This window comes from Balaenoptera borealis (genome assembly GCF_965194805.1).
Source record: "Balaenoptera borealis genome assembly, chromosome: 12".
Taxonomy (NCBI): Eukaryota; Metazoa; Chordata; class Mammalia; order Artiodactyla; family Balaenopteridae; genus Balaenoptera; species Balaenoptera borealis.
Window position 1 is genome coordinate 35,214,642 of NC_138869.1, and position 26,812 is coordinate 35,241,453.

General features: G+C 44.9%; 1 protein-coding gene across 6 annotated transcripts in view; it reads right to left on the reverse strand.

Moving 5' to 3' along the window:
• The window catches only part of ABHD6 (abhydrolase domain containing 6, acylglycerol lipase), a 52,685-nt gene extending 26,871 nt beyond the window's left edge, over positions 1-25,814 (reverse strand). The window contains exons 1-2 of one of the 6 annotated variants that reach the window (XM_082344812.1): positions 25,431-25,811; positions 7,747-7,811 (exon numbers count right to left, since the gene is read on the reverse strand). The gene's annotated coding sequence lies outside the window, so the exon portion shown is untranslated. Of the gene's footprint in view, positions 1-7,746; positions 7,812-25,105; positions 25,160-25,425 lie in introns of those variants that run through there. The other 5 variants (XM_082344810.1, XM_082344808.1, XM_082344809.1 and 2 more) reach the window with 5 other exon arrangements.
• Between the last annotated feature and the right edge of the window lie 998 nt (positions 25,815-26,812).

Here is a 26,812-nt window from a genome sequence, read left to right on the forward strand (position 1 = left end):
CTGCCAATGCAGGGGACACGGGTTCCATCCCTGGTCCAGGAAGATCCCACATGCACTGGAGCAACTAAGCCCGCGAGCCACAACTACTGAGCCTGCATGCCACAACTACTGAAACCTGCGTGCCTAGAGCCTGTGCTCCACAACAAGAGAAGCCACCGCAATGAGAAGCCCGCGCACGGCAACAAAGAGTAGCCGCAGCTAAAGAAAGCCCGCGTGCAGCAACAAAGACCCAATGCGGCCAAAAATAAATAAAAATTTTTAAAAAAATTAAAAAAAAAAAAGTCCGTCTCAGGAGACAAGGTGAAGAAGCAAAGCAGGACAGAGAAGTGAATGACACAGAATGAGGGCAAGGATCAGGAGGAAACGAAAGTAGGCAAGTGCTTTAAAAAATCTAAATAGGCAGGACAACTAAATGTAATGAGGAATCCTTAAGATGATCCTGGATTTTTTTTTAAGCTATAAAGGAAACTGTGGGGGCAACTGGGGAAATTTGAGTAAGGACTGGTTATTAGATAATATTATTGTATTAGTGAGTGTGGTGATGAAATTGTGGTTATGTTTATATGTAAGAGAACGTCCTTGTTCCTAGCGTCTGCTGAAGTATTAAGGGATAAAGAATAGTAATATCTGCTACTCACTTTTAAAAGTTGAGGAAAGAAAAAATGTATATGTGCGTGTGTGTGAGCGTGTGTGCATCTGAGTGTGCATATGTGTGCATGCATGTGTGCATGCGTGTGTGCATCTGGGTTTGCCCGTGTGTGTGTGTGCATGCGTGCGTGCGTGTGTGTGTAGGGGAAGGAGAAATAAAGTAAGTGTGGTGAAATGTACTGGTAACCTCTAACTTTCCTATTAGGTTTGCAATTTTTAAAAATGAAAAGTTAGGGAGGACAGAAGACCTGGAAGGAAGGAAGGGAGGAAGGGAGGAAGGGAAGAGAGGAAGGAAAAAATACACATGTACACATGGATGCTTATCTATATACAGACTATCACTGGAAGGTGTACAAGAAACCAGCAACAGTGTTTGCATCTGAGGTGGGGAATCAGATGGGTGTCAGGGATAGAGGGAGACTTGCTTTTCACGGTCTACACTTTAAAATCTTTGGTTATGTATCATGTACAGGCATAGACTTCAAATATAAGTAATATACAGTAAAAAGTTAGGAGGGAACACATTAGAACAGCAGAGTTTTCAGTATACTTTCTGATGTCCTTCCATAGACTTGGTGGACACATCTGAAGGCTAGGATGTGAGCTCCAGGAGAGGAGGGACTGTATCCCCACCCAGCATTCAGACTAGGGCCTGACCCATTTCTAGGCACTCTAGAAATCACCACTGAATTAGAGGTCCCCACCCAGTCCTGTCTCATGAACTCACTCACAACATGGTTTATTCTTTTTTCATGGAATAAAAAATATTTCAAGTCCCGTCATCCTCCCCAATAGAGAAAACAACTCCTGCAAGGATCTGTAAGTCAGGAGTGGCCCTTTGCCATCTGAGGACTTGGCCACTTGTGTTAAGTGTGTATCTCACTAACATAAAAAAGAGCCTTCTTCAAGAAAAAGCAAACATCTAGCAAATCATGGTCTTCCTTATATTTCCTGTGAAATGGAAGGCTTTGTCCCATACACCTCTATCAACTGATGTGTGTTTCAATTTTATAATGATTTCATGATGGCACAGTATGACCACTGAGTATGGGGGTCAGCCAACTTTTTCTGTAAAGGGCAGATGATAAATATTTCAGCATTGCGGGTTATAAGGTCTCTATCGCAACTCTTCAAGCTGCCCTTGTAGTGAGACAGCAGCCATATAACATGTAATGAATGGGTGTGACTGTGTGCCAATAAAATTTTATTGTAAAAAACAGCCTTCAGGTTGTAATTTGCTAACCCTTGATTGAGCACACCAACTCCATCAAACAGGCAAGGTGACTGTTTCATTCCCTAATTATAGGCTGAGGCAACTAAGGCACAGAGAGGTTAAGTAACTTGCCCAAGGTCACTCAGCTGGTAGTCATGATTATAAAACAAGTTTCTGACTTGGACCCACTCTCTATGCTCCTAACTCCACTTGGTCTAATTTTTTTCAAATGGCCTTTTCTCAATCTTTGTAACCTCTCTGCTGTTAAATACCCACATTTGTCACCCCTGATTTCTCCATGAAGATGTGACATCTCCATTTAGATGTTTGGTCTCTTGTGAGAGGTTTGGTGAAACAAGCCCCTCGGTCTAGAGGGGGAAACAGATACATCTGTAGGTGGGTTAGATGGTTCCTTTCAGTTTCACACACACTCTATCCGGGGACAGTACTGAGTCTACAGTAATGAAAGCTGCCGCCTTCTCAGGGGCAGAAGCACTGTCTGTGTTTCTGATTCAACTGTCCTCTCAGTTTCTCAGTCACTGTAAACACTTTTTCCAGCACACTTATATCACTGGCCTCTTTCTCCTCCCAGAACCAGAGCTCCTAGAGGGTAGGAATAATCATACATGTTCTTTCTCAGTGCCTAGAATAAGCCCAGGACACAAATAAGGTGCAAATGAATTAATGAAAATCAAAGTTACAAAATGGGTTCAATCCTATTTGTCTTAGGGACAACCATTCCCAATGATGCTATAAGAGACCTGACTTTTCTCTCTTTCAATAATTACAAAACTCCCCAGAGGAGTCACCTATTTAATGCTGGGTACAATTTACGGTGCTACAAAGGCCCCACTGTCAAGGGGTAAGCAAGTTAATCACAGAGTGAAGGGAATTTTACGAATCTATGTGAATAGTGTGGGTCACAAGAGCTGATGAAGATGGGAAATGTCAGATTCAAGAGGACTTTTCCACATCACATAAAGGCCTTAAAAACTGCTGAGGGTCACCGTGAATTCTGATTCCTGAGCTGCAGGAAGTTAATTGCATGATGTTCTTTTAGACTAGGAATGAGAACATTTTATGCCCAAAGCCATATATGTCACAGACTCTGACACTGGAGATGGGAGCCCCAACATGAAGTCATGATCATCAAAAAGAAACCTCATGGCTTCATCAATGCCTGCTAGGGATGTCACAGTCAGTTTAGGGGAAGGTTTTATCTGGCTCCATCCTCCACTTAACAGCAGAATAAAGTCTTTAATGAGGAGCTTTTGCAGAACATCATCAATTTAGCAAGGCTTGGACTTGTTACAAAGAATCCTGCACACTTTCCCTGATGACATCAAATACAGACAGGCCCTGAGTGAAGACACTAATGTTTTCTAAGTTTTCTATAAAGAGCTGACCATTATTCCTACCTCTGCAACATCCTTCGTTTTACAAAGGACTTGCCCCAGCCTTTGAAAAGGCAGCTGCCCTACCCTGCTGGGGTTTGTTTATAGGCTGTTCTATGTACCCAAGGCGGAAGCTGGACACAGAAAAACTGAAGCCTTGTGAACCCAGAATCACCAATGACTGAACATCAACTAAGGGGTAGAGCGTGGAGCTTCCCTAAGCACAGGGCCCAAACAACTGATGTTTGCAAGATGACTTCAGGGCGCAGGAGAACACTCAGGGCTACACAGCATCAGGAAACACTCACACTCATACTGAGAAAGTCATCTCTTTGCAGTTCTTTTCCCGCCCTGCTTAGGTCAAAGAGAAACTCTCAGTGTGGTTATTAAATAGCTTTCTAACCCTTGAGCCTCCCGCAGGCAACAGTATCTAGCTATTTAATAACGTTGTTTGTGTTGATTTTTATGGATATTTTCAGTTTACGGTAGTGATGCACATTAATCTAAGTTAAAAGAAGGAAATGAGTTAAAGAAAAATGCTAATCGGTGATAACACGGATCTGGTGAACATCATGGTGGTGACAGACGAATGGCTGCCACTGGGGCAGATGTGTGTGATGGACGGGGGTGGGGCGCTCCGCTGGCTCTTCCACGCACCGGCTGGGAGACCTTGGTTTCCTCATCTATTAATGAGAACATTCGTCCAAAACATCTCGTCTGCCTTTTCCTACTCTGGTGACTTAAAACATTTCTGAAATTATGCCAGACAATTGAAGAGTAGGATCTGGCTGGCTCCACACGAGAATCTCGTTCCCTGTTACATTTTCCCCAAAACCTAAAACAGTATCTGGGAAATATCTGGTGCGTGGCAATGTTTGATAATGTTCTGGTGTTTGATAATGGCTGAATAGACTGAAAAAGAAAAATGAACTCGTTTTACGTATCTGGTGTGTCACGTGAGACAGCCCAGTGTTAATGACAGTGATTTCAGCAGCTTTGCGGCACAGTCTGACACGAGGGGACATCAGGAAGGAAAGCTGGCCTTTATGGTACCAGGGAGGGTAACACGCTCTCACCCCGAGACCGGAGCCTGCCACGTGGCCTTCCCCTGTTAACATCCAAGCTGTGCATTCAAGGCCTTTATCTCTGAGCGCAGGGACAAAAATTAATCAGTAGATCCAGATAAACATTGGACTCATGTTCCCAAGTTTAGTCGGGGGTTAGAGGTCAGGCATAACGTATCACAATTGTCTTTTAATGTTCTCACTGACTTTTAAAACCCGTCATCCTGAGTTCTGATACTTTAATCTTAAGGTATAAAGCAAAATTCCAAGAATAAACAGAATGTAAAACACTTTTATAGAATCTTGCCTTCCCCTGGACATCTACTCATATGCCATCAATTTTGACAAACTGAAGTCCTGGTCTCTTCAAAATAATGATTATTTTAATAACTATAGCAACAACAATAATGACCATGGCCACTACCACCATAGCCAAAGATAGAAGAGCGACAGCCTCCATGTATTGGATGACTGCTGTATGCCAGGCCCCGTGCAGGTGGTCCACATACATCCTCTCATTTTATCCTGCACAACACTGGGAGTAAGAAGCATTTCTCACATTTTAAAGATGGAGAAACTGAAGCTTACAGAAGTTGTTAACAAATGCCCCCAAGGTCACCTGACTGGTACATGGCATGAGCTGCATTTCAATCCAATCCTGTAGGTGTGCCTGGCTCATGCTACCTTTGCCTTCTCTCAGCACTTGCTAAGCAGATATTTATTGTGCATCAATTACACAAAAGGCACAGGAGTTCAGTGTTCCCAGTTCAGTGTTCCCATAGACATTCTTTGCACTTCTCCAGAACTATTTTAAGAGGAAGTAACATGCTAACTTTACAAGTTAACAACTTGTTACCTTATTGTTGCTGGTGTCTTTGAAAAACTAACCAGTGCTGGGACTTCCCTGGTGGTCCAGTGGTAAAGAATCCGCCTTACAATGCAGGCAACTAAGCCCTGCGGGCCTCAACTAGAGAGCCTGCTAGAGCCCACACGCTCTGGAACCCGCGCGCCACGACTAAAGAAGAGAAAACCCGCACGCCACAACTAGAGAGAAACCCGCACACCACAACGAAGAGCCCATGTACCGCTACTAAGAACTGACACACCCAAAAAAGACCAAAAAACAACAACAACAAAAAACTAACCAGTGCTGCTCATAATTTTTTTCTTTAATTCTACAATATGAAAATTCTTTCCACAGTGTTTTCCACCTGGAAAAAGCACTAAGTTCTTGAAATCTGAGTATAAAATCCCAGCTGTTAAACATTGTTGCATCTACCCAACACTGATTTCTGAAACTAGGTTCTTTTTTTTTTTTAATAAATTTTTTTAAATTAATTAATTTATTTTATTTATTTAGTTTTGGCTGCGTTGGGTCTTCCTTGCTGCGTGCGTGCTTTCTCTAGTTGAGGCGAGTGGGGGCTACTCTTCGTTGCGGTGCGTGGGCTTCTCACTGCAGTGGCTTCTCTTGTTGCGGAGGATGGGGTCTAGGTGCGCAGGCTTCAGTAGTTTTGGCACGTGGGCTCAGTAGTTGTGGCTCACGGGCTCTAGAGCGCAGGCTCAGTAGTTGTGGCGCACGGGCTTAGCTGCTCCGTGGCATGTGCGATCTTCCTGGACCAGTGCTCAAACCCGTGTCCCCTGCATTGGCAGGCGGATTCTTAACCACTGTGCCACCAGGGAAGCCCTGAAACTAGGTTCTTGTAAAGATAAACCGATTCCTCAAAACTATCACTAATGACCAACAGCTAAAAAAGATACTAAGATTCTCTTGTATGGAAGCCCCAGGATCGATGAGACAGAGTAATTTGAGAAATGAGCAGTTCTAACGCCTCGTCACAGTAATCTTCTCCAACGCGACAGAAAATCACACTGAAAGTTCCAAGGAAGTAGTTAAGCCTGCCCAGTCATTACTGAAAGTGTGGCACGACCCTAGGATTGCTGCCATAAGGTGCTCACCTCTGCCCTCCTGGCCTTGTCTCCCCCTCACTCTGGCTGAGCCCATTCCTCCTCTGTACTTGGCAGCTCAGACACCCCTGCTGTTCAGACAAGCCATGGCTCTGAGCATGCATAGCCTGGTTCCTAAAATTCTCTGCTCCCGCTCTCCCCTGATAGTCCCATGATGCTCTCCTTACCTGCCCCCTTGAACAGTCCCGTGATGTGCTCTTCATTGTCTTCCTGGAAGAGCTCACCATATCTACACCCTCTGCCACTCCCTCCTACAGGAAACGTGAAAATCAACATACCTGGCCAGGACCTTCTTCCAGACTTTTCCAGAAGCCTGCTTGACTATCTCCATGACCCAAAAGTCCTGTCCTACAAGGTCTTAGGTACATCTCTCCCCTTGCTCCTGACTTGTCGATTCCTGCCAACAGTATCCCCATCAGTCTGGCCTCCCAGACTCCGATGCATCTTTCACTCTTCCTCCTTGCTCAACACTCCTGTCAGGCAATGGCAGGGGAGGTGCCAGCGCTGGAGCCAACTTGTCTGAGTGTAGACAAACTGCACTGTTTATAGGTGGCTATTTAAATTTAAATTAATTAGATAAAATTCAAAGTTCAGTCCTTCAGTCACATCCATCACATTGTAAATGCTTGAGAGTCACATATGAATAGGAGCTGCTGCATTGGACAGCACAGTTTTAGTGGGTCTACACCCCCGAAAGCCTCTTGCAACCAATTCCTTTGGCTTAACGTTTACTAGGAATGTCATGGGGGAAGAAACATTCCCACCAGGTGTGAGACTTTGTAGGAGTCAGACCACAGCTCCCTCAGCCACCACCCTGCATCCAGGTCCTCATCTCTCCTTGCTCCCACTTCTGTGAAGACTGCTCTTTCACACCCCATTCAGTCCTTCCACCACCAGCTGCCAGAGGAATCTTCTCAGCTCACGCCAAGGACTGGGGGCTCTGGTCTAGTGTGAACTCTGAGCACTCCGTATGATCTCGACTCAACTTCCTGGCCCCCACCTCCGCCTGCACCCCAAATATCCAACTCCTGCCCCCACGAAAGCCCCGCACAGCCTCACACTTCATCTTTCTCACACTGTCCCCTTCGTGTGGAGCACTCCCTGTCCCGCCTGCCTGATGAACTCCTCTCTGCCTTTGGGGCTGATTCAAGTGTCACACTCCCCAGGAAAGCATCCTGGTCCTCACAGGCCCCGGTCTTCTCGACTCCCTTCAAACTCAGAGCCCTGCTCCAGGCACAGTCTTTGAGAAGGGAGGGCTTTTGGATATATATCTTGAGCTTTAAAAATCTTCAGGTGCCCAATCCCCTCCCCACCAGACCTCCTGAAACAGAGAACACCTCTGCCCCCAAATAGGCTGGCCTGCAGAAGGGTGCCAGGGAGCTTACAGAGTAGCCCCACTCTCATTAAAGGGCTGCCTGTTTTCCCCCCCCTGTAACATATGGTGTTAAAAATCCATACTCACTCTTTGAAGAGCACAGCCTTCTTTCCCAACTGCTACTGGCTCTGGCAGAAGCTGAAAATGAGACTCTGGAATCAAAGGAAAGAAAATGACAAAGCATTAAATCATATTAGAGAATATGAATGAAGTGCTAACAACCAACCAGCAAGGGGGAACATCTCCTCCTTGGCACAGGAGAAGTGCAAATATCCTGTGGCTTTAAAGTTCCCTCCGGTTCAGGTCACCTCCCCTAATTAAACAACCTGCACAAAGGGTAGGCAGGGCAAGTGAGATAAAGAGCTTGGCCAGGAGGGTGTGAAGGTCAGAGAAGGAATCTGTGATGAGGATAAAGCATGGGACTGAGCTGGTGATTCCTGGGCTGCAGGAGCCAGAAAGGCAATAAGGGAAACAGGCATGCTTGGGTGAGAGGAGGTTCTGAAGGCTTCAAACTTAACTAAGACCTTCAAATAAAGATTAAAACTCCCCTTCTCCATCTGGGGTTAGGGTTACCTAAAGTTATACTCAGAAAGGAATGAGAGGAAGGTGGCAACCAATGGGCAAATGAATACAATATTTCTACTAGAGTGGCTAGAGAGAGGGGACCACAAAGCTCAAAAACAGGGCTGGACAGAGCAGAAATGCTGGCAAAGGCGCTGCAGCAGAAAAATGAGGAGACGGGTAGATGGGTGATTGAAGGTAAATCCACAAAACCCCTGAATTATTTCAGAGGGGTCAAGGAATTAAACATAAAAAAATAACACCAAGATAGCCTCATCCACCAGAGAGCAGACAGCAGAAGCAAGAAGAACTACAATCCTGCAGCCTGTGGAACAAAAACCACGTTCACAGAAAGATAGACAAGATGAAAAGGCAGAGGGCTATTTACCAGATGAAGGAACAAGATAAAACCCCAGAAAAACAACTAAATGAAGTGGAGATAGGGAACCTTCCAGAAAAAGAATTCAGAATAATGATAGTGAAGATGATCCAGGACCTCGGAAAAAGAATGGAGGCAAAGATGGAGAAGATGCAAGAAATGTTTAACAAAGACCTAGAAGAATTAAAGAACAAACAAACAGAGATGAACAATACAATAACTGAAATGAAAACTACACTAGAAGGAATTATTAGAAGCATAACTGAGGCAGAAGAACGGATAAGTGACCTGGAACACAGAATGGTGGAATTCACTGCTGCGGAACACAATAAAGAAAAAAGAATGAAAAGAAATGAAGACAGCCTAAAAGACCTCAGGGACAACATTAAATGTAACAACATTCACATTATAGGGGTCCCAGAAGGAGAAGAGAGAGAGAAAGGACCGCAGAAAATATTTGAAGAGATTATAGGTGAAAACTTCCCTAACATGGGAAAGGAAACAGCCACCCAAGTCCAGGAAGCGCAGCGAGTCCCATACAGGATAAACCTAAGGAGAAACACACCGAGACACACAGTAAGCAAATTGGCAAATATTAAAGACAAAGAAAAATTACTGAAAGCAGCAAGGGAAAAACGACAAATAACATACAAGGGAACTCCCATAAGGTTAACCGCTGATTTCTCAGCAGAAACTCTGCAAGCCAGAAGGGAGTGGCATGATATATTTAAAGTGATGAAAGGGAAGAACCTACAACCAAGATTACTCTACCCGGCAAGGATCTCATTCAGATTCGATGGAGAAATCAAAAGCTTTACAGACAAGCAAAAGCTAAGAGAATTCAGAACCGCCAAACCAGCTCTACAACAAATGCTAAAGGAACTTCTCTAAGTGGGAAACACAGAGAAGAAAAGGACCTACAAAAACAAACCCAAAACAATTAAGAAAATGGTCATAGGAACAAACATATTGATAATTACCTTAAATGTGAATGGATTAAATGCTCCAACCAAAAGACACAGGCTTGCTGAATGGACACAAAAACAAGACCCATATATATGCTGTCTACAAGAGACCCACTTCAGACCTAGGGACACATACAGACTGAAAGTGAAGGGATGAAAAAAGATATTCCATGCAAATGGAAATCAAAAGAAAGCTGGAATAGCAATACTCATATCAGATAAAATAGACTTTAAAATAAAGAATGTTACAAGAGACAAGGAAGGACACTACATAACGATCAAGGGATCAATCCAAGAAGAAGATGTAACAATTATAAATATATATGCACCCAACATAGGAGCACCTCAATATATAAGGCAACTGCTAACAGCTATAAAAGAGGAAATCGACAGTAACACAGTAATAGTGCGGGACTTTAACACCTCATTTACACCAACGGACAGATCATCCAAAATGAAAATAAATAAGGAAACAGAAGCTTTAAATGACACAATAGACCAGATAGATTTAATTGATATTTATAGGACATTCCACCTAAAAACAGCAGATTACACTTTCTTCTCAAGTGCGACGGAACATTCTCCAGGATAGAGCACATCTTGGGTCACAAATCAAGCCTCAGTAAATTTAAGAAAATTGAAATCATATCAAGCATCTTTTCTGACCACAATGCTATGAGATTAGAAATCAATTACAGGGAAAAAAACGTAAAAAACCCAAACACATGGAGGCTAAACAATACATTACTAAATAACCAAGAGATCACTGAAGAAATCAAAGAGGAAATCAAAAAATACCTAGAGACAAATGACAATGAAAACACGACCATCCAAAACCTATGGGATAGAGCAAAAGCAGTTCTAAGAGGGAAGTTTATAGCTATACAAGCCTACCTCAAGAAACAAGAAAAATCTCAAATAAACAATCTAACCTTACACCTAAAGGAACTAGAGAAAGAAGAACAAACAAAACCCAAAGTTAGCAGAAGGAAAGAAATCATAAAGATCAGAGAAGAAATAAATGAAATAAAAACAAAGAAAACAATAGCAAAGATCAATAAAACTAAAAGCTGGTTCTTTGAGAAGATAAACAAAATTGATAAACCATTAGCCAGACTCATCAAGAAAAAGAGGGAGAGGACTCAAATCAATAAAATTAGAAATGAAAAAGGAGAAGTTACAACAGACACCGCAGAAATACAAAGCATCCTAAGACACTACTACAAGCAACTCCATGCCAACAAAATGGACAACCTGGAAAAAATGGACAAATTCTTAGAAAGGTATAACCCTCCAAGACTGAACCAGGAAGAAATAGAAAATATGAACAGACCAATCACAAGTAATGAAATTGAAACTGTGATTAAAAATCTTCCAACAAACAAAAGTCCAGGACCAGATGGCTTCACAGGTGAATTCTATCAAACATTTAGAGAAGAGCTAACACCCATCCTTCTCAAACTCTTCCAAAAAGTTGCAGAGGAAGGAACACTCCCAAACTCATTCTATGAGGCCACCATCACCCTGATACCAAAACCAGACAAAGATACTACAAAAAAAGAAAATTACAGACCAATATCACTGATGAATATAGATGCAAAAATCCTCAACAAAATACTAGCAAACAGAATCCAACAACACATTAAAAGGATCATACACCACGATCAAGTGGGATTTATCCCAGGGATGCAAGGATTCTTCAATATACGCAAATCAATCAATGTGATACACCATATTAACAAATTGAAGAATAAAATCCATATGATCATCTCAATAGATGCAGAAAAAGCTTTTGACAAAATTCAACAACCATTTATGATAAAAACTCTCCAGAAAGTGGGCATAGAGGGAACCTATGTCAACATAATAAAGGCCATATACGACAAACCCACAGCAAACATCATTCTCAGTGGTGAAAAACTGAAAGCATTTCCTCTAAGATCAGGAACAAGACAAGGATGTCTACTCTCACCACTATTATTCAACATAGTTTTGGAAGTCCTAGCCACGGCAATCAGAGAAGAAAAAGAAATAAAAGAAACACAAATTGGAAAAGAAGAAGTAAAACTGTCACTGTTTGCAAATGACGTGATACTATACATAGAGAATCCTAAAGGTGCCACCAGAAAACTATTAGATCTAATCAATGAATTTGGTAAAGTTGCAGGATACAAAATTAATGCACAGAAATCTCTTGCATTCCTATACACTAATGATGAGATATCTGAAAGAGAAATTAAGGAAACACTCCCATTTACCATTGCAACAAAAAAAATAAAATACCTAGGAATAAACCTACCTAGGGAGACAAAAGACCTGTATTCAGAAAACTATAAGACACTGATGAAAGAAATTAAAGATGATACCAAGAGATGGAGAGATATACCATGTTCTTGGATTGGAAAAATCAATACTGTAAAAATGACTATACTACTCAAAGCAATCTACAGATTCAGTACAATCCCTATCAAATTACCAATGGCATTTTTTATGGAACTAGAACAAAAAATCTTAAAATTTGTATAGAGACACAAAAGACCCTGAATAGCCAAAGCAGTCTTGAGAGAAAAAAACGGAGCTGGAGGAATCAGACTCCCTGACTTCAGACTATACTACAAAGCTACAGTAATCAAGACAATATGGTACTGGCACAAAAACAGAAACATAGATCAATGGAACAAGAGAGAAAGCCCAGAGATAAACCCATGCACCTATGGTCAACTAATCTATGACAAAGGAGGCAAGGATATACAATGGAGAAAAGACAGTCTCTTCAATAAGTGGTGCTGGGAAAACTGGACAGCTACATGTAAAAGAATGAAATTAGAACACTCCCTAACACCATACACAAAAATAAACTCAAAATGGATTAGAGACCTAAATGTAAGACTGGACACTATAAAACTCTTAGAGGAAACCATAGGAAGAACACTCTTTGACATAAATCACAGCAAGATGTTTTTTGATCCACCTCCTAGAGTAATGGAAATAAAAACAAATATAAACAAATGGGACCTAATGAAACTTCAAAGCTTTTGCACAGCAAAGGAAACCATAAACAAGACGAAAAGACAATCCTCAGAATGGGAGAAAATATCTGCAAACGAATCAACGGACAAAGGATTAATCTCCAAAATATATAAACAGCTCATGCAGCTCAATATTAAAAAAACAAACAACCCAATCCAAAAATGGGCAGAAGTCCTAAATAGACATTTCTCCAAAGAAGATATACAGATGGCCAAGAAGCACATGAAAAGCTGCTCAACATCACTCATTATTAGAGAAATGCAAATCAAAACTACAATGAGGTATCACCTCACACCAGTTAGAATGGGCATCATCAGAAAATCTACAAACAACAAATGCTGGAGAGGGTGTGGAGAAAAGGGAATCCTCTTGCACTGTTGGTGGGAATGTAAATTGATACAGCCACTATAGAGAACAGTATGGAGGTTCCTTAAAAAACTAAAAATAGAATTACCATATGACCCAGCAATCCCACTACTGGGCATATACCCAGAGAAAACCGTAATTCAAAAAGACACATGCACCCCAATGTTCATTGCAGCACTATTTACAATAGCCAGGTCATGGAAGCAACCTAAATGCCCATCGACAGACGAATGGATAAAGAAGATGTGGTACATACATACAATGGAATATTACTCAGCCATAAAAAGGAATGAAATTGGGTCATTTGCTGAGACATGGATGGATCTAGAGACTGTCATACAGAGTGAAGTAAGTCAAAAGAGAAAAACAAATATCGTATATTAATGCATGTATGTGGAGCCTAGAAAAATGGTACAAATGAACCGGTTTGCAGGGCAGAAGTTGAGACACAGATGTAGAGAACAAATGTATGGACACCAAGGGGAGAAAGCGGCGGGGGGGTGGGGGGGGTGGTGTGATGAATTGGGCGATTGGGATTGACATGTGTACACTGATGTGTATAAAATGGATGACTAAGAACCTGCTGTATAAAAAAATAAATAAAATTAAAAAATTAAAAAAAAATAACACCATGAAAGTGCTAGAAGAAAACATGAGAACTCTGTTTGAAAACATCTTCACAGGGAAAGCCTTTCTAAGTTAAGATTTAAAACCTAGGGGCCATAACATAAAGATTAATAAGCTGACTGCATAAAAATGTTTTTAAATGTCCACATGGAAAGGGATATCATAGGACTTCCCTGGTGGTGCAGTGGTTAAGACTCCATGCTCCCAATGCCAGGGGCCCAGGTTCGATCCCTGATCAGGGAACTAGATCCCACATGCATGCCGAAACTAAGAGTTTGCGTGCCACAACTGAGGAGCCCGTGAGCTGCAACTAAGGAGGCTGCTGGCCTCCACTAAGGAGCACACGTGCCACAACTAAAGGAGCCGGCGAGCCGCAACTAAGGAGCCTGCCTGCCACAACTAAGACCCGTCACAACCAAATTAATAAATAAAATGAATAGTAAATAAAATAAATATTAAAAAAAAGGATATCATGGACAAGGTTACAATGTGTCAATACATATCAGAGACGACAGACTAATAAAGGGTTCCTACAAATCAATAAAAACAACAACAAAATCCAGTAGAAAAAACGGGCGAATGATCTGAGTAGATCATGTAACAGAAAGGAAATACAAATGACTCTTCGACATATAAAAAGATGCTCACTCTCATTTACAAGAGAAATGCAAATTAAACCTACACGGCGATGGTGATCTTTGTTTATTGTATTGGCAAAGAACAAAAAGTGTAATAACAGACTGTGCTGCTGGGGCCGTGGGAAAATAGATGCCCTCACACAAGGTACAGATTTATACTCCCATCAACAACCCCTAAAGATGGCATTTTGGCAAAATCTCCAGCAATGTACAGTACACATACCTTTGATCTAATAATCTAATTTCTAGGAACTTATTTGTGTTCAGACCTGAACATGTTTGAGAACATGTTTGTGAAGGGTTATTTGTTATAGTATTACTTATCATGGCAAAAAAAATTGGAACTCACATGCCCACTCGTAGGGGATATGTTAAGTAAATGATGGTACAACTTTATAAAGAAGTATAATGTATAGCCATTAAATACAAATAAAATTAACTATAAGCCATTAAAATAATGAGGCATATTTGTCTCTACGGGTAATGACCTCCAAGGTACACTGTTAACTAAAAATGCAAGGAACAGAAGAGAATGGGTAGAATAACATCTCTTGCATTGAGAGAGAGAGAAATATGCATGTTATGCTTATATGTGTGTAAAATGTTTCAGGATGGATACAGATGGTAATCATGACTGGGGCTGGGAAGGAAACTGAGAGGCTAGGGGCAGAGATGAGGGAGACTTTTCACTGATATCCTTTTGTACTTTTTGAATTGCTACCATGTGCATGTTCAAGGTTTTCCCTATTTAATCAAAAAATACAATATAGGGACTCCCTTGGTGGTCCAGTGGTAAAGAATCCGTCCTGCAATGCAGGGGACGCGGGTTCGAATCCCGGTCGGGTAACTAAGATCCCAAGTGCCGCAGGGCAACTAAGCCCATGCACCACAACTACTGAGCCGCGTGCCACAAACTACAGAGCCCGCGTGCCACAAACTACAGAGCCCACGCGCCACAACTAGAGAAGAGAAAACCCGCACGACACAACTAGAGAGAAGCCCACGCACCACAGTGAAGAGCCTGCAAGCCACAAAGAAGAGAGCTCGCGTGCCACAACTAAGACCCGATGCAGCCAAAAATAAAAATAAGTAAATAAAGTAAAATATTTTTAAAAATACAATATAAACTCAAGTACAGTGGTCTATCCTACATTGTCCAATACAGTAGCCACTAGCCACATGGTGACTGTTTAAATTTAAAATGATCAAAACTAAATAAAACGTAAAATTCAGCTCCTCAGCTGCGCTAGCCACATTTCACACGCTCAATAGCCACAGAAAGTGTATCTCCTTCATGGTTCTGGGAAAGGTACTGATAAGAAGATTCACTCCGTCCTGCTTTGTACCAAATCACTAGCAGCTGATTCCCCATGGGGGTTTTTGCTCGAGAGCCAGCCAAGCCCACAGCCCCATCCCCTGCTTCTGCCACCTGGGGCAGCACTGTGGGCAAGGAAGCTCAGCCTAGCAGGCTGGTCCTGTAGACAGAGAATCAGAGAACCAGAAAACCGTGCTACCCAATCCTGAGGAAAAGAGACACAGCCCGAGGAGAGAGAGGCAGGCAGATCAATCAGGGGCTCAGCTGGAAGGCAGGTGGCTTATGTACCCAGTGGCATATCTTCTAAAAAAATCGTATTGGCCAAGAAGCAGGGCAATGAAACACGCACAACGTATCCTCAACTAGCCCAGCACCTTCAAAGCATCAGCCTCTGGGATCAAGATGTAGGCTGCGGTGATTAGTCTGAAATAACCACCTGCTTGAAATCATGCTTAAAGCAAGAAAACCCTACAGAAATACAAGCCAGTCTTCCACTGGATAAAAGAGGAGACAAAAGCCACTTGACTCTTTACCTCCAAAGACCACAAAGTCTTCACGCTCTCAGGCAGCCCAGAACAAGCTTTAATTTGAACACTGCTCTATGAATTAATGCGAACACATGCACTGTCATTGGCTGAGATCAGCTCTCAAAGGTAAAGTGCTAGAAAGAGCATCACATAAGTGACTATTTTCCACATGACTGAAAGGAATTAAAATAGCCCTCTATATGGGTATGCAATAGCAGAAGGCCTGAAATAGAACCTCAGGGCCCCAAAACACTCTCCCATTGCTTGAATCTGTGCTCTGAACTCAAAAGAAAAGCAAGGAGATTAAAGAGGGCTTTGTCATTTCTAAAGGAGGGAAGCTGGTCTACAGTATTTTCTAACTGCAGGGACAAAGCCAGTGTGAGACAAAAAGGAGCCCTGTTATAAACAGCTGGCAGGTTCTACCAGGACAAGACCTCTGGCTCCCAGCATGAGGTTCAGCATTCAGAGCCCTTCATGAGCTGGTCCCTACCTTCTCTAGCCAGAATCTCTTCCCCAGAGATCTCTGTAACCCAGGGAAATCAGCATCAGAAAAAGGTGATGCCACGCTCAAAATTTCAAAGTTAGAACACAGTTTTGTTTAGAACTTTATCCAAATAAGTAAACAAAAATCAAAATCTGTCTATCCTAAGATCAATAGCAAATATGGAACAAAATTTAAGTTATAACTGCCATCCTGTGCTAATTCTTAGAACAAAGAATAAACCGCATGTAAATTGCCTTAGAGTATGGTAAGTCCTTACAGTTAACATTTGGTTGTCACAGCGCTATTACGCAGGGGACGTTTTTTGCAAAAATGCTTTACTGCTTTGCCCCGGGCCTCTCAATCCTTTGATTTTCAAGTCCCGCCCTCTCATCATCAACTAACAGGTGTCACATTGCCAGATCCCATCTATTATTGCCTCCACAGTCAAGCGGCTTCTGCGGTGAGTTCATGAAATCCCATGTCTCTCTCTCCAAGGTTTGTCTTGTATTTGTAAAATGTCCTTAACGACCTGGGAGAGACGATGACCAAGAGGTAGATGCTCCTGGAGCGTGGCTGGACACCAGTGTTGAAAAGAGAGGGAGGCACGATGGGCTGGGACCCAAGTTTGTAAGTGGCAAGTCCATTAATGAATATTTTCCTGTTATAACGTCTGCTTCCCCGCTAAAACCTGGAAACTATGGGGAATCTGTTACTAGATAGGCTGATAATCTGACCCTCTGGTGACTGTACCTGAACTGGCTTTGTGTTTTTCTCCACTGCCCCATTTTCTGTCAACCTGGACGATACCCTCTATCTATCCCCATCCCCTAACAAATCTTTCTGGCAGAACTAAGAGTTATCTCCTTCAGTCCCCCAGCCATTAGCAACCTCGGCTTCATTCTCCATACCTACAAGTATTTATGACCTGCATCTTTTACCATAATACTCACGAAAACACTGGCTGTACCCTCCACTAGGCTGCAAGCTCCTTGAAGACAAGTCTTACTACATCTCTGCATCTGCCATGGCACTTTAGCATACACGTGCCTTGCCCTTGTGTGACAGGGAAGAGCTAAATGGGACCCCACATTGGATCTGCTTCTTTGACTTTAACCTTTGCTTTTCGTGGTTTTTGTTATTATACTCATACATAATGGCCTGCCTCAGGGAACCCTGCCCACCTGTCAACGGCTGCAAGAAAAAAAGAAACTAACACAGCCCCTCACCGAGGCTGGTCATTCCAGGAGATGGTTCTGCAAGACCGATGGCCCTTTTACTTTACTTCCTCTCCGCCTCTCCCTCTCTATTCTGCCTTATTACTTTACTTCCTCACCACCTCCCCCTCTCTGATTCTATAAAAGAAACTGGCATCCAAATCCAGATAAGATGGTTTATCAGAGACACTAGTCTGCGATCTTCTCGATCAGCCAGCTTTCCGAATAAAGTCGTCTTCCTTGCCTCAACACCTCGTCTCCGATTCACTGGCCTCTTGTGCGGCGAGCAGAGCTAGCTTGGACTCGGTAACACTTGGTGGGCACTTGGTATAAATACCAAGTGAAAGCATGAAAGCCATGAATCAGCAGGACGGCCCCAGCAGCGCCACTGCAGGCCATTCCTTCACTTTGTTCATTACTGCCACCGAGAAAATGAACATTCCTCATCAGAGCAGTGTAGCTTTAGAGGCTCCAGTTCAGATGGGAAGGTGAGACCCAGAGAGGTTAAGCCAGGTGCCCAATGGCACACAGCTCTTCTCTCCTCTGCCCCTACTCCACTGGTGGCTCACAGTGGCCCTCAGCATGACATGGAAGGCCCCTGCCCCACCTTTCCCTGAATGATCTGCAATCCCGATGCCTTACGCTCCTTCACACCCACACAGCTTTGGCACAAATGCTCCCCTCTCCCTAGCACGCCCCTGCCTGGTGAGCTCCGGCTCATCCTTCAAGTCTTGGCTAGGAGAACATTACCCCATCTGTAAATGCTCCTCTGAGGGTTCAGCTGCGCAGTTCCATAACCTGGGTTCAATTCTCTGCTCTGTCACTGATCCGTGTGTGACCTTGGCAAGTCACTGAACCTCTTAGAGCCTCGGTGTGGAGACAAAATGAGATGATGCATGGGGACTGCTCACAGCACAGCCGGGAAGAGCTGGCCTGCCTTCCTAGGCGGAGCTAGAAAGCCCTGCCACTGAAACCGAGCAGGACCCTATGGCGCCGTCCTAGGCACAAAAGCCCTTCTGTGTCCTCCATTTCTTGTTTGTAGGCTTCGTTCAGCCTCCTTGACCTTCCCTGAGTTCCAAAGGGAAGATTCAAACAGTTGCTAATCAGGGAAGAGAGGGAATGCAGAAACAGAGGAGCCGTCAGAATAGTGCAGCCTTGGGGCAGGGTCCTGGTTCCTCCTCAGGGAGTATACATCACAGTATCTTTGACCTCTTCTGCAGAAACTAAGTCCCCCACCCAGGTGCAGGATGGTAACTTCAGGATGAGCGCAAGGTTCCTGGAGCACCACCCTGTTACCTCACCACCAACCAATCAGAAGAAACTCACAACCTGCAGCCCGCACCCCAGATTTGACTTTAAAACGGTCTCCCCCAAAACCATCTGGGAGTTTGGGGTTTTTGAGCATGAGTCACCTGTTCTCCTTGCTTGGCCCTGCAATAAACTTTCTCTGCTCCAAACTCTGACGTTTTGGTTTGTTTGGCCTTTCTGTGTGTCGGGCACACGAACTTGTGTTCAGAAACACCACACCTCCATCACCCTGCACTGCCACCGTGCCCAGGTCTGTTCAGATGCCTGCTATCTTTATATTCCCAGAGTGTAACCCATAGCTCAGTTCCCAAACTTTATCACATATAAGGCTTGAATCCTATTCCATATAATCTTTTTTTTTTTTTTTGGCGGGGTTGGGGGGGGGTGCTGTACCACGCAGCATGTGGAACTTCCCCGACCAGGGATAGAACCCGCGCCCCCTGCAGTGGAAGTGCAGAGTCTTAACCACTGGACCGCCAGGGAAGTCCAAGCTTGAATCCTATTCTGGGTATATCACAGATCAAACACCCAATACCAACAGCCAAAAGCCACAGCTTAAACCACCTAGGAGAAAGGCTGCTGTCACTTTGGGTAATTACTTCACAAGAAGAGGATCTCAACCTGCAGCAGTGTAAGTAAGAACCTGCCCACACCTTCAGCAGGAGCTACAGCTTCCCTGAATCAGCAGCTTCCCTGGTACAGCCCCAAAGGCATCCAACCACGGGCAGCAACACCCTACACAGCTTCTGGGATTGAAAAACCTGAAATATGATCAAGAGGGTTTCTGAGGGTTCCGTTTAGGAGGATATCTTGATCTCTATCTTTCTTTCATTCATTCATTCGTTCATTCATTCATTTATGGCTGCGTTGGGCCTTCGTTGCTGCGCGCTGGCCTTCTCTAGCTGCAGAGAGCGGGGGCTACTCTTCCTTGCGGTGTGCGGCTTCTCATTGCGGTGGCTTCTCTTGTTGTGGAGCCCGGGCTCTAGGCACGCGGGCTTCAGCAGTTGTGGCACACAGGCTCCGTAGCTGTGGCGCACGGGCTTAGTTGCTCCACGGCATGTGGGATCTTCCCAGACCAGGGCTCGAACCCGTGTCCCCTGCATTGGCAGGCGGATTCTTAACCACTGCGCCACCAGGGAAGCCCCCTTGACCTCTTCTGAAGAGGCAACTACATCCAAGGTCAGGGAGGACTTTGGTTTGCAAAAATTATGTCTTTGGGGCCGGATTAATTCTTTGTTGTGAGGGGCTTTCCTATGCATTTCCTATGCATTGTGAGGGTAATTAGCAGTATCCCCAGCATCTGTCCACTGGAGAGAGGCCCCCAAGTTGTGACAAGCAAAAATGTCTCCAGATGCTGCCAAATGCTCCCTAGGGGGAAAGCTGCCCTCAGTGGAGACCACTTCTACAGGAAGTGAGCCCACTTGACTCCAACCTTTATTACTGTAGTTAATCAGGAGCATTTTTAGCCACTCACCAAATCTACCTTGAAACATTTTCTTCCAGTGCTCAGGAATTTTTTTTTTTTTTTTTAAGGGAACAGTCTAGAAGGCAGTTGTTCTCTTGAAGGCAGTGGTTCTCAACCTGGTCTGCACAACAGAATCCCCCAGGGAGCTTTAAAAAAAATACAGATTCCTGGGATTCCAGGGACCACCCTCGGAGATTCAGATTCAGCTGCCCTGGGGCAGAGTCCAGGCATAGGTATTTTTTAACCTTCTCTAGGTTCTAACATGCAGCCAGGAGATGCACTGCCCAGAGACATTTCATCTGATTCCACCCTCTCTCCCATCCTTTGAATCCGGCAGTGTTAAAAGCCAGTGAGCCATTCAGCCAAAATGAGGCTAAGGGGATCTATTAACATCCTCATTCTTGACAGTAAAACATCCTCTGCACACTCCATTTCTTGGCCTGCAGATGACTTGCCAGAAAGAAGGGAACTTAACCCCATAATCAAGTGGCTTTCCCATGGCCTTATAAACAGTGCTATCCCATAGGACTTTCTGTGAAGACAGAAATGTTCTCTATTTGCTCTGCCTAATACGGTAGCTGCTGGCCACATGGCACATGAGCACTTGAAATGTGGCTAGTGTGACTGAAGAACAGAATTTTTAATTTTATTTAATTTGAATTAATTTTAATTTAAATAGCCACATATGGCTAAAGGTCACTAACGGATAGTACAATAAGTGTTTATATCCCTACAGGGTCACAGAAATAAAGAAAAGTCCTAAAGTCTGCTAAATTCCATAGAACTGTGAAACCTACAAAACCTTATGTCTTAAAATATCTAAACTCAACAGTCCTTAAATTATCAAATGGGATCCTAATGTATTCCAACAAAGAATCAATTTAGGAGAAATTTTAAAATAAAAAAATTTTTTTCAACTTGCATAACTAGCTTCCCAGCATATTCCAAACACAGCTTTGAGGGGGGCATTCCTGGCCCTCTTCTTTTGAACACTCATCATTGTAATAATTGATCTAGTCATCAGAATAACCAGGAGCTGGAAAAGAACACGACACAGGAAAGTTGATTTTCACTCTTAGCAGTTCACTAGAGTACTAGGATAAAACACTCTTGCTTTCCTTCCCTCCAAACCCAGATAACTTTTGCATGGAACCTCTTGCACCCAAGATAGGCCTGAACCAACACACACTGCAAACCAAGGTCATCTCTAAGAGCAAGTTTTTTTCTCCTATCATTGTTTCATAATCACTTACAATTGAACAAACCGCATTCACACATTCATTCCAGGTGCGCAGATCCTCACAGAACTAGAAGTTCATAAATTTTTAAAGAGCTAAAAAATAGAAAGGCAATTCTATCTCATTGTAAAGGCAATGGATGGTTTGGAGTTGAAGAAACTCTCACTGGCCTTTCTGAGTACAAAAAATATTTATCTCAAAAAAAAAAAAAAATTGTAAATCAACTATACTCCTATAAAAACTAAAAGAGGGCTTCCCTGGTGGCACAGTGGTTAAGAATCCACCTGCCAATGCAGGGGACACAGGTTCGAGCCCTGGTCTGGGAAGATCCCACATGCCGCGGAGCAACTAAGCCCCTGCACCACAACTACTGAGCCTGCGCTCTAGAGCCTGCGAGCCACAACTACTGAGCCCACATGCCGCGGAGCAACTAAGCCCCTGCACCACAACTACTGAGCCTGCGCTCTAGAGCCTGCGAGCCACAACTACTGAGCCCACGTGCCACAACTACTGAAGCCCGCGCGCCTAGAGCCCGTGCTCCGCAACAAGAGAAGCCACCGCAATGAGAAGCCCACGCACCGCAACAGAGTAGCCCCTGCTCGCCCCAACTAGAGAAAGCTCGTGTGCAGCAACGAAGACCCAATGCAGCCAAAAATAAATAAATAAAAAATAAATTAAAGTACAGAATCTTTAAAAAATAATAATAATAAATTAAAAGAAAAAAAAATGTTTACCTCTCCTTGGCCCGAACTCCCTTGACCCACCTCTAAGCAGAGTCAGTATGAGCCATTTAATAATGAGTTAATAATTCTCCAGTAATTCAAAGTGGTGCTCACTCTTCATAATAGCTGGTACTTACTGAGTGCTTACCACATGCTGGGCCCTGTGCTTTATTTTATCTAAATCTCACCACTGCCTTCTGAAGCAGGTACTATTACCAGAAGCTGAGGCTCAGAGTTTAGGTAACTGGCCCATGGCCACACAGCTACCAAGTGGTAGAAATGGGATTTGGACCCAAGTCTCTCTGATTTTCTGGTGGGAATCCTTTGGGTTATAAACAAAAACAAACATGTAATTATAACATTCGGTACCACACTGAGCCATTCTCTCTTTGATCAGCTGCAGCTCAATGAAGGGAGTTTGGGGTAGCAGGGTTCAGAAATCCTGAGCTTATCCTTACTTCAGAAACCACCCCATCCCCCATGGACCTCTTTGTCTGTCCTGGGGCTTCACCAGGCAGGTGGAAGAGGAGTCTTGGGGAACACTCGTGATCCTGCCAGCACAACTGCACCCAAGAGGACAAGACAGATGCGTGCTGCAGAACTTTCCAAACGCCGTCATTGGAGTAGAAGGTAGTAGGATCCCAGCTATGGGATCCCAAGGGAGAAAGAAACAAATTTTAGTTGGGGGCAGGGGAGAAATCAGGGGAGTGTTCTTGGAGGGGACAGATGAGCTAGACCCTAAGGGGTAGGTAATATTTTGTTAAATCAAAAACAAATGGAGACCAGCCTTAAAACTTCCCTGAGCAGATGAGACCAGTTTAGTCATACAAACAAAGCTTAATTTATTTTGCAAGACTAACTTGACCTGGGTCATTTCTTGCTTATGTCCCTAAAAATCATAAGCAAAACCTTAACTGCTTCCCAAGGTTGATATGAGGTAACTATTAACCAATTCCCTGTTATTTAAGAAAATTCTAATACTATAACCAATCACTGTAAAGAATAAACCGTCACTGCTTTCTCCCTATGTAAGCTGCTTTATAATAATATATCCCTGACCCTCATTCCATCGTTTTGGTTTGAGTGCTCCGGGTTCTGTCTTTTTGGTGTGTGCACAATAAATTTTTACTAATTACTACTTTGGTGATTCAGCGGTTTTACTTCTGTTATTTCTGAACTTTTGACAATTTAGACATTAGAGATTCCATGAAGGGCATTCCCAGAGGTGGGGACAGCCTAAGCAAAGGCAGCAGCAGGAAGAATGTGTGTTCACTAGCCTGGGCTAAAGCAAAGGAAGCAGAGAAGGAAAGGGGAGGTCACAATGCAGAGGGGGAGGGGGCAGGGTCTCCAGGGGCCTAGGCCGAAAGGTTGAGGCAGCATCAGAGAACCCAGGAAGTACCCAAGTAACCATCCCAGGACCTGTTTTGCAACCCGGTCCTGGCATTGTCAGGCTGTGTGGCCTCAAGCAAGTCCCTTCTCCTCTCTGGGCATCAGTATCCTAGAGGAGGCTACCAAGGATCTCTTGCTGGTCTGAAAACCTAATTTTAGAAAAATAAACTGATGGTAGGAACACAGGTTATTAATTTCTCTAATTTCTAACTTCCTATATTTTAAAAATATTGTTGATAAGAATTTATTAGTAACAATAAAATAAGTCTAGTGGTTCAGAATGGGGGCTTTGAGGTCAGACTCACTGTGTGCCCTGGGAGGGAACCATCTCTGAACCCCTCACCTTCCTCCTCTAAGAAATGGGCACAGTGGTGGCACCTACCTCATGGGGCTGTTGGGAGGAATAAGGCAGGTAAGTTTTTTTAAGGTGCTTAGGAAAGGGCCTGGCACCCTGTATTTGCTTATTGTATGTCAGCTATCATTACTAATAAACTATTTTTAACTCCCAGCCAGGTGGAGTCAGCCATTAGGGATTTCTGAGCCGGCGAGAGGTGAGACAAATGCTGGCCTCTGGTCTCAGTAGGGACCTTTTGTTACTTAACCAGCCAGGCCCGGGGGCACAAAAAAGGACTCATACATTGGCCTTGGATGCACAGCCTTTTCACCCTCTGGCAACCTCTTCCTCCCTCCCTACCCCACTCTGTCAACTTGGCCTCTTCCACTCCTCTGCGGGTTCAGGGGTGCAAACCCGCACGTGCTCTGCCCTGCAGCTGGCGTTACACAATCCGCATTTCCAAGACTGCCAGGAAGCCCTTGTAGGAGTGGGCTGGGGATGCCGCGGTTGTCGGCCGGCCGGCTCCGGGCTGTCAGGGTGTTTGGACCAGTATCCTGACTCGCCAGTTGTGGGGAGGAGAGGGCGCAAGGGCAAGGGAATTGGGGCAGGCTGGGAAAAGGGGAGCTGAAAGGCTGCTGGAGGTCGATTTTGGCTGGGAGAGGACTTGAGGGGTGCAGATGTCTGGGGGCAGGACGGGGGCAGGCGACTGCGGCTGGGAAGGCAGCCGAGCAGCAGCCCTTCCCCAGAAAGTGGGAGAAACGGGGGTGCAGGAGCCTCCAAACCACCCACAGGCACTTGGGTGGGGAGCGCACACGGGTTGATGATGGCGCAAGCAGTGGGGAGGCCAAATAGAAAGAGGTTGCAGGTCCCCGACCCATCCTCACCTTGTCCGCGGCCTTAGGAAAGCAGGCACCCCGGGCCCGGGGAGTAGGGGGACCAGGGATTCGGGAATGTCAAACCTATCCAGGCACCGGAAGGAAGCGCGCAGGGGCTGATGCCAGGGCGGGGGAACGGAGTAAAAAGGGAGGTGCAGGTTCCCGACCCTTCATCACCTCGTGCCGCTTGGAGCGAGGCCAGGCAGCCCGCACTCGGTAAGCGGAGGGTAGGTCACGGGGCCATTGGAGGAGCCCCCGGATACTCCCTCCTAGACGTGCACACCCCCACCGCGCCTCAGCCCGCCCCACCCCGCCCCACCAGCGCTCACCTCACCTGACCTCAGCAGCCTGGGACCAGCCGCACTATCTAGACGCCTGTCCTCGGCCCCGGGCCCCTGCTCAGGTCCAGCAGCAACGCCCGCGCCCGCGCCGCTCTCAGCTCCGGGGCCGGCTCAGCCGGGAGCCTTAAAGGCGCTGCGTGAGGGCCTACGTCCTCCGACAGAAAAGCCGGCTCCGCCCGCGCCCGGCCCCCAGCGCTGCTCCCCGGCTGTCGCGTTCTGTCTTGGGGGCTCAGGGGCGAGAACCACCAGCTCCCCGGCGCCCCCGGTTTATAGCGTTAAGCCCGGAGTGTAAAGTTAGTGTTCCGCACAACCCGACCCCAGCAACCCGTCTCCAGGCATCCAATAGCGCCTATTGTTTTCACGCCGCGGAGCCAGGGGCGAGGGTGGGGGAAGAGGGGAAGAACCCAAACACCCCAGCCCCGCCCCGAAGGCGCTCACTTGCGGCCTGGGGGAGGAATCGGAACCCAGAGGGCCACACACAGTTTCACAGTGCGACGCCAGAATTCGTCGCGGCATTGTTTCATTTACTGAGCACCTATTGTGTGCCTAGCGCTGCTGGGCACCGCACCCGGCAGTAACTCAGGCTGGATCTCTGACCCCGAAGGGCTCGGAGAGACAGACAGTTTCTCGGGCAAGCAAAGTAACCCTACCTTATATGGGTTATCTCATTTGATCCTATGAGGTGGACATTGTGCTTGGCTTCCTGTTTCAGAATTCTGAGAAGGAGGGGCTTGCCCTGTAAAGGACAGAACTGGGAATTCCAACCCTGGATCGTCTAGCTCCAAAGCTTTTGGGGGCAAAAATGGCCATCTTGTAAGGCTTTCAGCCACCACTGGTTAAATGCCCGCTCTGGCCATTTCTTCATTTTAAGGACAATTAAACCTCACTAGGCCAAGAAAATAGGGAGGGGAGCATAAAAGTTATCACCCATTAAAATTCAAATACCGTTTTCTGTCTAACTTATCTGCCACAATGCCTAGGTTTTTGAACATCTGGCCTCAGTTTACCACTCCAGCCTCATTTCCCAGCATTCCAAGGGCGCCTGGGCTGAACTCTACCACCTCGGCCCCTCGGCCTTTGCCAAGAACTCTCATCCTTTCCTACTTGGCCTGGCTACTCTTTCCTCTCTCTTTTCCATACCTCAATTCAAATGTCACTTCCTCCAGGAAGCCTTCCTTAAGTTCCCTTTGGACCCACACTGTATTGTGGGCTTCTTCCACCAAAGTACTTATTCATTCATTTAACTAATATTTACTGAGCACTTACTATGTGCTGAGCACCGTGGCGGGGCGGGGGGGTGGCTGCGGCAGAGGTGTCTTCCTCCTGCACTGAATCCCTGGCTTGTCTGCTTCTCACTCCAGACCTAGGTGGGACC